This window comes from Falco peregrinus, chromosome 14 (assembly GCF_023634155.1).
Source record: "Falco peregrinus isolate bFalPer1 chromosome 14, bFalPer1.pri, whole genome shotgun sequence".
Classification (NCBI taxonomy): Eukaryota; Metazoa; Chordata; class Aves; order Falconiformes; family Falconidae; genus Falco; species Falco peregrinus.
Window position 1 is genome coordinate 22,203,663 of NC_073734.1, and position 13,033 is coordinate 22,216,695.

The window sequence follows — 13,033 nt, forward strand, 5'->3', positions numbered from 1 at the left end:
TAATGGCTGTAAAAGCTAAGGATGCCCCACCAAAATAGCAAAGACACAAAGGCCAAACCCTTAAGTAGCTCTTATCCAAAGGGGAAAGAGCAAAGCCATTTACCGCACAAAAAGAGAGTTTTCTCACATAGCATAAATGCAACTAGGCTAAACATGGGGTTGTTCGTTCATTTCTACTCCTATATCTTTTACTAAAAACAAAAAACCAAAGCCAGACAATGACAGACCTGGGTGCTCTGAGCATTATGGTAAAACACAGTATTCACAATCTAAATCACGCTGGTTAAGGTAACCTGGGTCACAGCAAGGCATTCCTTCCCCTGACAGGGGGTGAATCTATAAACTGAGACTTCAGGGCACTTCAGCAAGTGACCCAGCTTCCCAGGGCTCCTTCCACTCCATTGAAATAGTGACACAGCGGGATCCCAATTCAAAAGGCACAGCTCAGGGGAAAGCTGTCAGCACACGTGCCAAAGAGGCAAAAATAACTCCTAGAAACTGCTGGCCATACTGGAGGCTCCCTGCTGGGCAATCAGTTATTGGGCACATACTTGAACCCCAAGGCTCACAGGGGGCAGAACGTCACAGCATTTAATAAGCTTTGTAGGATCTACTAAATTTCTAGTATTACTGTACCATAGATGATTTGTGCTATAATTTGGTTTTAACCCAGTTTCCATTATGAGATATTTCAAATGAAAAAATTCATGTTAGTCACCAAAGAGACAGCTATCCCTCACAGACATCATAGGAAGTCCAGAAATGAAGAAATACCGCAGCTAGCTGAAACACAGATGTGTTTCAAGTAGGTATTACATAATTATCTGAGTTTGTGTAGGCCACTCACGTGGAACGTTTTCTGAATTCCAACAAGTTATTTCCAACTACGTCCCACAGAGATAACATAAAATCTCTGGTAAATACTGTGATCCCCAGAACTCAGTATGTGTCTTCACTGATATTTCAGGTCACATATATAAAGCATTTTAGAGTCTTACCGGTTATGACGCGCACCTTTTAGTCTCAGTATTTGTCAACACACCACATATTGATCATGAACTGTTCCATCACCAGTCTTTCCCGTAATGCAGACTTCCAACCATCCACAGCTTCACCAATGATTTCCCTCCCTCCCCCTAGATAGATTCACCATTTAAAGTCAGTCCCAAAGCAGAGAAAAATTAAGGTACTAATGGAAGGATAATTCCTTCTTTCCCCCTCCATGCCACTTAGTGAATCCTGTCAGACTCCACTTGGGAGGAGAAGGACCAGTGATACAGATCCTCCCAGTTAGGAACCCCAGTTCAAAACCCAGGACTAGATAGGTTCAGACAAAGCACTCTCCCCAGGTCCCCAGCTCTCACTGTGCTCACAGAGGAAGCAACCTGCTAAGCAGCAGATGTGTGGGTAAGGGGACAGGATAGTGCTATTCAAGGGCTTGTACTCTCTGTGACACGCATCTACAATGGCAGTAATGCCTCCTGTCAGCTCTTTGGTTAGAGAACATTATCTCACTCCGTTCTGTTGCTATTATTTTGTATATACAGTCCCCCTTTTCAGCTCCAAAATTCTGCTGTTACTGAAAGATACTCAGGTTCACCTAATGCCTTATTTATGCCCCAACATAACATTCACTTAAGTAACAGATGGTGGTTGACGAACCCCAGAAATTTTTAACACGTGCTTCTCTCAGTTTCATTAATTTAAAAGCAATCAATAATTTATATAGAAACAATTAATGCAATGTCCCTTTCTTGTTCCTGCAACAGTACAGAACCATCCAAACCACATGGAACGATTGCCTCCAACACCAGGCATGCTAAACAATTGCTCAGGAAGCCTTCACCCCCCCCGGCACACAGGCTGCTGCCTGACCGACAGCGCTACACAACTGGCGGCTTCCACAGAACAAACGTGCAACTAAAGAGAAGGATGCATGAAGGTCTGTTTATGAAAGGCAGCATTACATCTTACAGAACAGATTCATGTATCCCAAAATTTACCACAGTGCATGTCTCAAAAAATTGAGGAAAACAAACAAACCAACCCTCTACAGTCTTATTTGTCTAAAAATTAGTACAGAATGTCGCATGGAGAAATCTCCCTTTGTAAGAAAGAAGATACCTGGCAAGAGGGGCTGGATTCAGAGGCATGGCCAGGTAGGACTGGTGATTCAGTGAGGGCTTTCAGGAAGAGAAGCCATTCCGAAAGGAAAAAACTTGTCCTTTATGAAAAGGGCTTCCTGCTATAGTAGGGTTAAGAGGAAATCTTTGTTTGCTCAATGTTGGGAACATCTAAATTATTTTCTCTTAAAAGTCTGCATAATTAAGGCTGGCCTTAGTTGGCCTTCCAGCAACTAGCATAGCCACTCCACTGGCTTTACGCAGCTGCAGCGATGTTTACAGCAGTGGAAGAGCTGAGCTCTTCTCAGAACATGGTGGGTGGGCTGGGAACAGTAGGCACAGAGTGTGCTCACACTGCACAGCAGCGAACTGTCTACTCACTAACACCCTCCCCTCGGCTCTGAGCTCTGACTGAAAACCAAACCCTGCACCTCATTTTGTCAGGCACCCCTTGATACTTCCTATAAATATCTTCCCATCAGCATGTCCTCCCAGAAACGTCCATTAAATTACTCTTACAGCAGTGCAGAAAGGATTATTTATAAAGCTCCACATTAGCAATCTTTTAGGAAACGCTGCGGTGAGATAAATGCAAAGGCACTTTTTGCAAGGGAGGAATGTTTTCCCATCATGAAGCATTATCAAGAGAACATTATCTTCAATACTTTAATATGTTTGAATCAAAAGGCTATATGTGCGGTTTGACTATTGCTCCAAAATGGACTGCATTTACTGTATTCATCTAGAAAATAACATTTTTTAAAAAAGTTCTTTCTTCATGCTCCTAGATGAAGGTCTGAACAAGTTATCTGGGGGGAGTGATCTAAAAAAAATAGTCATGAGTTACACATCTTACTCACTGTTGAGATACTATGTGGAAAACAAAAGATAATTTTAAACTAAATGTCAACATCATGCTTCAAATGTACTCAAATGTAGCCAAAACCAGATGAACTCCTTTCACAAACCAAGTCTAGATTTAGGGAATGTCGGAGGAAACCTGGGCAGAGATGACTGTTACTTTGGGCAGATTGCTGGCCTAGACTACTTGTGAAATCCATTCAGAGAAAGATTCAAGAAAATCACACACCAGATAACTTGATCTAAAAGGCTTGCTATGCAGAGGTTACGAAGCGTCCACCATACAGGAGTAGGACAAAAGCTTTCCTTTTGCACTGATTTTATTATATCGCCCTTGGTATAAATTGCCACTTCCATTTTCATATTCAAAACAAACCAACCACCCTACCGTGCTTTACACCTTTTAGCACTGCAAAGCCACCACAGTGACAGGGAGAAGTTTGGATTATTTTCCATATTATTCATGGCTATCTATTTGCAAACCTTGCCATCAGAGAAGAAGCAGCAAGGTTGAGCTTCAGATCTCAGATTTGTCATTCAAGAAAAACACCTTGTGGTTAACCTATGAAATCTGAAGTGACTGAAGGGTAGCAAGCATGCAACTTTATTGTGTAACTCCTAAAGCACATCAGCAGAACCCATTTAAGAGAGAAGAGAGGATAACTGGTATTTTCTCCAACATTCTTATCTTCCAGTGAAGCAGATTGTCATACTACTCACCATTCTGCACAGCACAGCTACTCGGTCACAATGCTATCTGAACAACAGGGATCTGCGAAGCACCCTGCGTTACTTACATCAACAACTGTACTCAAAAACTAATCTCTCGGGTATCAGTGTTCCGCTGTTGATTTGGGGGGACCAAGGATGGAGTGTTTTTAATAAGAAAATTCAAAAACACCCTATGGTTTATGTGGGTAAAAAATAAAAATTAATTATAAACCACAGAATCTTATTTTTCCTGGGTACGCTGAACAATAGAGAAAAACATTCAAGTGGGGGCAGGGAGGGCAGTGGTTTTGCGCATTGAGAAAAAATGCAAGTCCTATTACACAAAGAGTTTGTAGTCTTCAGTTTTCAGTGGCATAGTCTGTTAAACAGCAAGCAACCATATTTTTCCTGTATACTTCACAATTTTTGTATCTATAGCTAATACAAAACTGACTATTTCTGAAATTGGTAACAATACAGAGGAATGAGAAGAATTTCTGAAGAGACATGCTGTGCTTGCTAAATACAATTAAGTTCAAAAGTTCTTCTGATTCAGTAACAGCTTTCCTGAATAATTTCTGACTCAATTGCCAGAGTCACCAATTCAAGGGTTCTAAGATCCAAGGGCGTCTGCTGCATTACCAGCTCCGTAATTATACCTCAAAGTTATGCACTTTTTACATTGACATCAATACAAATATTACACATCCCCTCTTGCTAAATAAGCCTTGTTTTACAGGGATGAAAACTGAGGTGCTGGCATAAGAAAAGCTGTTCCTTGGCTCTTCCTTCTGATTTCAAATCCAATTTCCTTTTCTGTTATCTGGAGGCCAAATCTTCATTTATGCTCAATGACAGACGTCCAAAGAACAAACTGCAGTTGCACCCATCAACCTTTTCCCCACTTTGGTTTATCTTAATCGTCTCCAAAAATCTACAGACCATAATTTTATGATCAGTTGTGACTGCAGCTCATGAGACCAGCAACAGGAGCAGAATGACCTCTGTGCTGTTAACTGCACCCCTACTTGTCCGGCTTTTTGATATAACTACACTCAGTGCTGCTGAGGCTGTTGTTGCTGGCAGTTGCAGAGCTACTCAGCTCCAAGTTGGTTTAGTTAAATCTACAAAGTGCTTCGACTGATGTTTCTCCTCACTTTCACTGCCCCATTTCTGGCTTATCCAGAATTACTCCAAGAACAGTCTGCCAGTGGTAACATCCTCTGCCTCCAGCTCATCCCATCCTACCCACAGTATTGGCTAATATCTCTAATATTGCCTCCCCAGCGTATTTCCAACCTGCTTTTCCTGTTCAAAACAGGTCAGAAAATCATACCACCTTCCAAATCCTTAGGAGACTGATGTTAATCTCTGTGCCACTGCCCAAAATAGCAGAGTCATTACAAACGGCCTGAAAGCCACAATATGAAAACAGAACTTGCCCTGTAGTTGGAAGGTCTTCAGGCCCCCTTCAGTTGTGTTGTGAGTTACTACACTACAATACCACTGTGCTAGTCCCTCAGAGTGGCTTTTTATAAAAGGACAACTGGATGATCTCCTGGCACCAGTGAACAGAACAAGGTGGGAAACAAACCAAACCCACCACCACCACAAAACCCAACTCAGCATTGCCTTCACTGCATTCACAAGGTCCCCTGTTCTTAACACACTGACTCTGTGGTGCTGTCAGGAGCGTCTAGGCCCATGGCATTATAATTTACTTTCTTTTCCAAACCAGCTCCAAAACTATCCCCACAACCTCACAATTCAGAATCCTTTATTTTCTGGGGGTTTACTTCTTACAAAGCAAGATCAGGTTACTCTAATAAAACCACTGACATGCTCAGTCAACATGACATCTCTCAGTCAACAATATCTTTAATCTTTTCACTCAGCTACAATTTAGAGACAAGCAGAAATCATTTTTCACTGAAAACATGGACGCCGCCACCCTTATAAGCCCTTTCCTCCTCACAAGCAAGACAAATGGTCTGTTATTCACATGAGTGCTACCAGATACAATACCAACTTTTTACTACTTGTTTAGGATCTATCTACTTACAGCCTGCAGATCATCATCTAACCTGCACTCCAGATCCCACCAGGAATACAACGTACTTAACTTCTGGTAAGTCATTTGAGAAGGACCTAAGAGGTAAATACCACACTCAAAACAAACAGCACTGTAAGTAATCTTACAGCTTCTAATCACCAGGCACAGATTACTTCAGTATCAGTAAAAATTAGGCAAAAGTGATTGTATTTTTAAGTTTCTGCATTACTTTTCAAAAAAGGTAGCCCTGACCTTTTCAAGGCCATTTTAAATGAATGCTGTTACTACAATTAATATTCAATGTAGTTTGTGTGGATTTTCACAGTAAAATTCACGATTGCACAAGGACTGCATTGCATCAAACAAAAGAAAGACACACCTAATCCAATGGGAACGAGACCCACATTTTCAGAGCATGTTTAAATAAGAATTCAGTGGATTAAGTTGTAGCAACAGATGTTACATTCAAGATGAGACTCAAACTGTCCTTTCCTCACTTAACCCCTCATGCCCTGACTAGAGATGAGGAAGCACCTACCCCTTGCTTACCTTTCTGCTACTCAGTTACACCACACCTTTACTCTTCTCCCACAGCAGGTCTTTGGGTATCTGCCATCCATAACGAAGGCAGCCCACACCGGCACCTAGGAAGGCAGATCCCCAACAGTGAATCAGCACAGAAAACATCAGGAAGAAATCTCGCTCTTCCTGACAAGCCCACAAGGGCTAGCCTTCAAGTAGCAAAGAAAGCAAAATTTTACCGCTACTCCATTGCACACATCAGAGGGACTTTTCCGACAAACCAAGCTACAGATTTTCAGACCTTCTGGAAGAAAATGCCTGTAAGTTTCCCCTTCCCCGAAATACCATCGTACACTTCACTCTTCCTCCCCTCAATTATTCCAGTCTTGTTTCCTCCCACCTCTAGTGGTGTTCTTGTGGATGGTGGTAATAAGAAAGATAACAATGTTTCCTTCATTTTGTTCTTGCATGCTTTAAAATATTCTTTTAAAAGCAGCCAAAGATTTTGAAGCTTTTTGCACATAAATATATATTTTTAAAGCCACATTTGCATGAATTTCAAGCAGCCTAAGTTATTTTAAAAGGGAATATACACACACAAGTGACCCATGACAATAGCACATTAGCATTTCCCCCACCCCCAGCAAAGAGAAAATTCAATGTTTATAACAAGTGATTATTAAAAACAAACAAACAGCAACAACAAAAAATTTTTCAGAAGTTACAATGTTGTAAGAGTCAAGCCAAAAGGTAGGGACCAGTGCAAGAAACTGATATAAACCTGAACAACTGCATAATCATCTGGTCTATTGTAAAAGCTGCTCTCCCAAAATAAAAGCAACACAACATGTTGTTCACATTTTTACTCATTGCTCAACAAGGGAAGAATGTCCTTGAAGGTCTACAAGCAGTAGAAGGCCCTGTTGAATGTTCCCAGACTTTTGACACAAGGTGGGTTGCATTCTTATAAGTCTGGATTTTTATTGTATTGGTATTGGCTCAGCCTCACTTGTTTCTAACCATCCCTTTGTATTTTCTGCTACCTCAACGTTCTTAGTCCAGGGTCAGAAGCCTGAGTAAAATGGACACTCTTAACACTTACAGGAAGGAGGAGGAGGAAAAAAAAAGAAAGAGAAAAACCTCTGCATTTTAAAACTAGAACTTCCAAAGTAAAAAATTACTGTTTCATACACTTTCACTTAAAAATATACCTTGCAAATGAGCTTTTTTTTTAAAAAAAAAAACTGAAACACAAGTTTCTTTTATAAACTCTTCACTTCAGGAGCTAATGATTTTTCCTTATAGTTATTATTGCTACGTTCACATTTTAAAGGAGTTAAAGGTACTCTACTTATTCTTGAACTGTATGGGAAACATGATGACACTCCATACAGGGAACGCTTCAAAGCAACAAAAATCTACAAAGACAACTCATGTGTTTGAAGGTTAAGGGTTGTGTGAGAGTGTGGTTTTGATTTTTTTACATAGCAGAACTATTGATATACAACTCCCTGGGCCCCCCAGTCATTCCTAATTGCACAGGATTCTCCCTTGAACAAATGAGGCAGTCCCAAAGTGTGGCAACGGGCAAAGCAACACAAGAAGATCTAATACTGAACACTAAGAACCCCTCCCTTTTTTTTATGATATTTTATACTATATGCTCACTACAGTCTGTGTGACTAACTTGCACGAGATCCTCTACAAGGAGAATTTCTGAAGATTGCCAGTTGACAGTGCTCAACACGACTAAAGGAAATGACCCAAGAAATGGGGCAAAGGCTGAAAATGAGAACAAGCCTACACCAACAAATTGGCTTTTTCTTTACAAGGGGAAATTAACACATACAGGGTGATTCAGAACATCAGACATGGGCCTTAGACAGAAGCACAAAGTAAATGTCAAGCCTGGTTCTTCTCATTCTTAGCTGGCGCTCTGAGCCATATGCACAGCCTGCTCTGAAAAGGCAGCATCAGGAGGAGGACAAGTACCAGCACCCCTGTATATCTGGCCACCATGCCAGGAATATCCTGCAGCTGTGGATCTGGAGTAGGCTGGAAACAGGATTCAAAACAACAAGAACAGCAAATTTGCTCTCTGCTAACAGTAGTTTACAACCCCCAGCAACCAGAAGCTGAACAAGCAGCTTGAGAAAGTCACCACCTCTTTGAGAGAAACCCTGCCAATACTGAGGCCATTATACCGCACAAGGAAATCAAGAAGCAACCGCAAGGCCAAGAGCAAGTAAATCAATCAGCAAAGCACGAACACCACACTCAGATCTAAGAGTTGGGAGCAGAGAGCCACTGCAATCAAACACATGTCCAATTTAGGCTGCAATCATAGGGGTTTTTCTATCTAATCAGTCATAAACCCTCAACTTCATGCTATTGGTGTACATTTTTTCTTCCTTAAAGCCAGATGACTAAAGGGTCATTTTGCTTTCATATCCTGGTCCCTTAGTTTCTTACATTCTGTGACAGTATGATCAAATTTGGGTCACACTTAAAGCGCTCCTTTTTTCCAACCATTTCCACCAGATTTCTGTTAGATATTTCAATGATTTCTTTTTGTAGAGCAGTTTTTAAAAGTTTATTTTTCCAAGTAAGTAGAGTCAGATACTGCTGTCATCTTCACAATTTGAAATGAATTTGCACATTTCAAAGCAACCCTATCAAATATCAATAAAAACACCACTCTCCATGGAAAACATTTAATATAGGAAAACAAGAACAAAATAAAAAAATCAACTGTTTTATGGGAAACACAACGACCTCCGATTTTTAGACTAAGAGACACCAGATTATTTACTGACATTTGTATAAAGGAGCTTCTACTGCAGTTGCTAACAAGGAAACTCACAGGCCTCCAAGCATTTGTATTGCAAATACACTGCTTGCAAACCCTGGTCAACAAGGGACATCTACTGGTAGCAAAGATCAGCGTGAGTAGGTGAGCACCAAACCAACCGTTTCACAGAATTCCAATACCAAACTAAAATTCCACTGATCCTCCTGACAAACATAAGAACTCCTACTCCTGCCACTAAATAAAGATTGCTAAAAAACAGGGAAAAAAAGCAAAACCAAAAAAAAAACACAAAAAACACAACAAAAGATATTCTTCCAAAGACACAGCTAAACATTAAATAGACAAAATTAGAACAGTACTTTAGTAATATTTACAGAAGGAAAGGCATTTTATTTAAACTCTCCTTTTTATTATCAGCAAACACACATAAAGCAACATCAAATAACCAGATATTTTGGAAAAAAACATTAAGTATATAAAGTAAAATGAAAAAGGCATATAATAACACACCAATATAAGAAATGGCAACTGGCAAGTCTAGATTAACACGCCATCATCTTCATTTGAATATTTATGTTTCCAACTGCATATCTACCTAAATAATACAGTGGCCCTCACCTGACTGATTATATAAAAACAAAAAAGGAAAAAAAAATAAAATCAGGCCTCTGGTTTATTTGGGGTTTGTTTCTAAAAATCCATATAACAAGTAAATTTAAAAAGGAATAATTTTAAATTTACTACAGACAAATCTTGCCACGTATCAGAAGAGTTTTTTGCTTTAAAAAGTTTCAGGCTATCTTTAGATGCAAACAGCTTTTAGAAGATACTGTAAGCAGTAGATTCAAAATTCATGACCACAGATTTTGTCAAATACAGATCTATGCAAAACAGGATGCAACTGGTCAAACAGTAAGCCTTGTGACTCATTTTAACTGACTGAAATGAAACAAATACTATTTAAAAAATAAAGGTGTTTAAAGGTTGGGTTTTTTCTTTTAAAAAAATCAGGCACTGTGTTTCACTAATAGAAGTTTGTTGAAAATATCTTTGTTCACATAAACAAGCAAAACTTATATGCCTGTGAGTCTGCTCTGCAAAAGAAATTCCAACGCAAAACACCTGATCTGGAAGCACAGCTGCAACTATTAAAATACAGATTGGCCATGTCAGACTCTTCAGTCTCACCCCACCTCAACCAAAAGTACTAAGAATCAACTATCTTCTCTCTAACCTGGGGAGGTACACCACATGGGACCAACCAACGTATAAATAATTTCTAGGTAAAACTGTCAGTATCAAGAGAATGGGAGCAGAACCACATGAGTGCAGGTATCATCTCCAAACTAGCACCGTGAGAAGCGTAAGACTAAGAGACAAAATATAAACAAGGCTAATTCTGTTCTCCAATTATATAATACGGCAATACAAGCACAGGTAAGGCATCTTGCTGGTTGTGAGCACAGAGTAAGCTCCTTTTTGAGAAACAAGTTTTGTGGCTGATGACAGAGCCTGAGGACCCTTTCTGTAACAACAGCAACAGTCAAACCACAGTTCTTTCCCAAACTTCACCTCTACTTTGGTGAAACAGTTAAAACTTCACACTTTCTGCCCTTGTTTTTCTTGCTCCATTAATCCACATGCATGTAAAGACAGCAATGCCTTTCATAAGGCTTCCACAACACAGCATGGTCTAAAAGTTCAAATGCAAGGAATAAATGCAAACATCAAAGAGAAAAAAAATACACTTAGGTCCTACCCCAAGTTCCCAGCCTTCTCCAGTGCAGTGAGCCATCATTCAAAGGTGCGTGAAGCAAGTGTTTAGGTTCCATTTGTGAAGAACTCCTGGATCTGAAGGCTCCAGTGAGGCCTCTGCTGCCAAACTGCAGGTAAGCAGCTCCCAGCGGACGGTACGACCGGTGCACACTGCTGCTAGAAGCGTGGGTAAGGTATAAATTAAACACTTTAACTTCCACAAGTTACTTGCTATACCTGAAGCCTCCAGCGTCTGAAACAGGCTTGCTACCACAGCCCTGTCCCTCACAGCTGGGCCGCACGGCTCGATTATGGGGGATTTGATTAACCTCTTGCTTCAGCTGCAAATGCCACCTGCAAACGCAGTCTGCCTGTACAAGCGGCTGTAGGGAAATAACCTGCTTGCCGTCAGGTGTATCGGGAGGCTGGCACCTCCGACATGGCGGGGAGACGCGGCCTCCCCCGGGCCCCTGCCCCGCCAGCCCTGCAGCCGGGCCCGCCTCATTGTTATGGTGGCCAAGGGCCACAGGCCAGCGGCGGCCCGCTCGCCAGCCACCTGCCCTGCGGGGAGCCACCCGCCTGAGGGGAGCTCTCCCGCCACCCGCCTGAGGGGAGCTCTCCCGCCACCCGCCTGAGGGGAGCTCTCCCGCCACCCGCCTGAGGGGAGCAACCCGCCTGAGGGGAGCTCTCCCGCCACCGGCCCCGAGGGGAGCAACGGCCGGGCCCGCCCTGGCCCTCCCGCGGCCGCGCCCCGGCCTCCCTTGGCGCCCTGTTTTCTCTTAATACCGGAGCAATATGCATTGAACTGAGCTATTCCACTGTTCAGGCTTTTACTGTAATTTTCTTTCATGCTTTTAGACAAGACCACAGAGCGGTTCAGAGGAAGAGCAGCAGCTGGCCTGGCCGGCAGTCAGGGCTCCGTGGGGGGCTCCAGCTGAACCAGGGTGCTGTCACCACCCCTGCACCCCTTTGCACAGGCAACTTCTAAAAAAAGAAAAATGCTCTCTACTCACAAGAAAGCCCCTGTTAAGTTCTATACAAACCAAACACCCAGCCTGGAACAGCTGAATTTGATTTCTGGGACTTGTTGCCACCATCTCACAGGAGAGAGGGATTAAAGCTGCAGCTGGCGAGAGCTAAGCCTCTACTTTAACACATAGTTAGGCCCAGACCTTGCAGGTACCACAGTCTGTTCATCGTTTCAGTTCATGCTAGCATGGGAATGCACCTAAACGGCAATCATTGTTGACGTGAAAGTGTAGAAGCGTAAAGGGAATGCATACACCTCAAACACAGCTGATGCCTTTGCTGAGGAGCTCCATTCCAGCCCTGGCTGAGCTTGTCCCACCTGCCAAGGAGGGCCAAGAGCACATGTAAGCGGTAACAGGAGCTGTAAAAAGACTAGGACCTTTCACTAGGTTAAACATCACTTTTGTTAACAGAAAACCACAAGTTCCGTACAGATTATGACGGTTATAGCTTTGCCATCATTTGAGACAAGATGTGACCATCTGGACCATGACAGACTGTAAGGGTAATAAATGGACAGGTAGTAGCTACATGGCATAGGTACTGCATTGCTCAGGCTGGAGCTTCCCAAAATATTTAAAGGGAGGAAAGCATTCTCCTCAAAGGCACAATGAGAATGTTAATTGTAATGATGCAGTCCTCTCTAGTATTCAAATTACTTTAATACTCAGATTTCCATAGATTTCACCAAGACAAATCTTGGAAACATACTAATGTAAAGAGTCCCATTTTAAAATAATGGAAAAGCTTCCCTCCAGTCCCACCTGATTGTGATAAAACTTTGGTTAGGAGGTTTTAACGATGAAATGGCATCTGGCACTGGGATGCTTTTGACTGGAAAGAAACAAACCTTATTATCTTTATATGATGCCCACCCTCCCTTCCTCCATTTTTACTACAGAAAGGTTGTCTGGCTAGATAGTGACATAGACATAGCATTTTGAGTTGCGCAGAAAAGCTAGTGACCCATTAGGGCAATTAAATCCAAACATGAACACAATTTCAAGTTCAATACTTTGTTTCCTCTAGCACCAGAACAAGTGAACTAAGCGTGTCAACAGTTGCATCACATTGTCTAACATGTGTTCCGCTACAAGTGAAGTGTGTATCATGCTTATTTCTGGCTTAGCAGCACGTACAAAAAAGAAAGGGGGAGAGGGGGTAGGG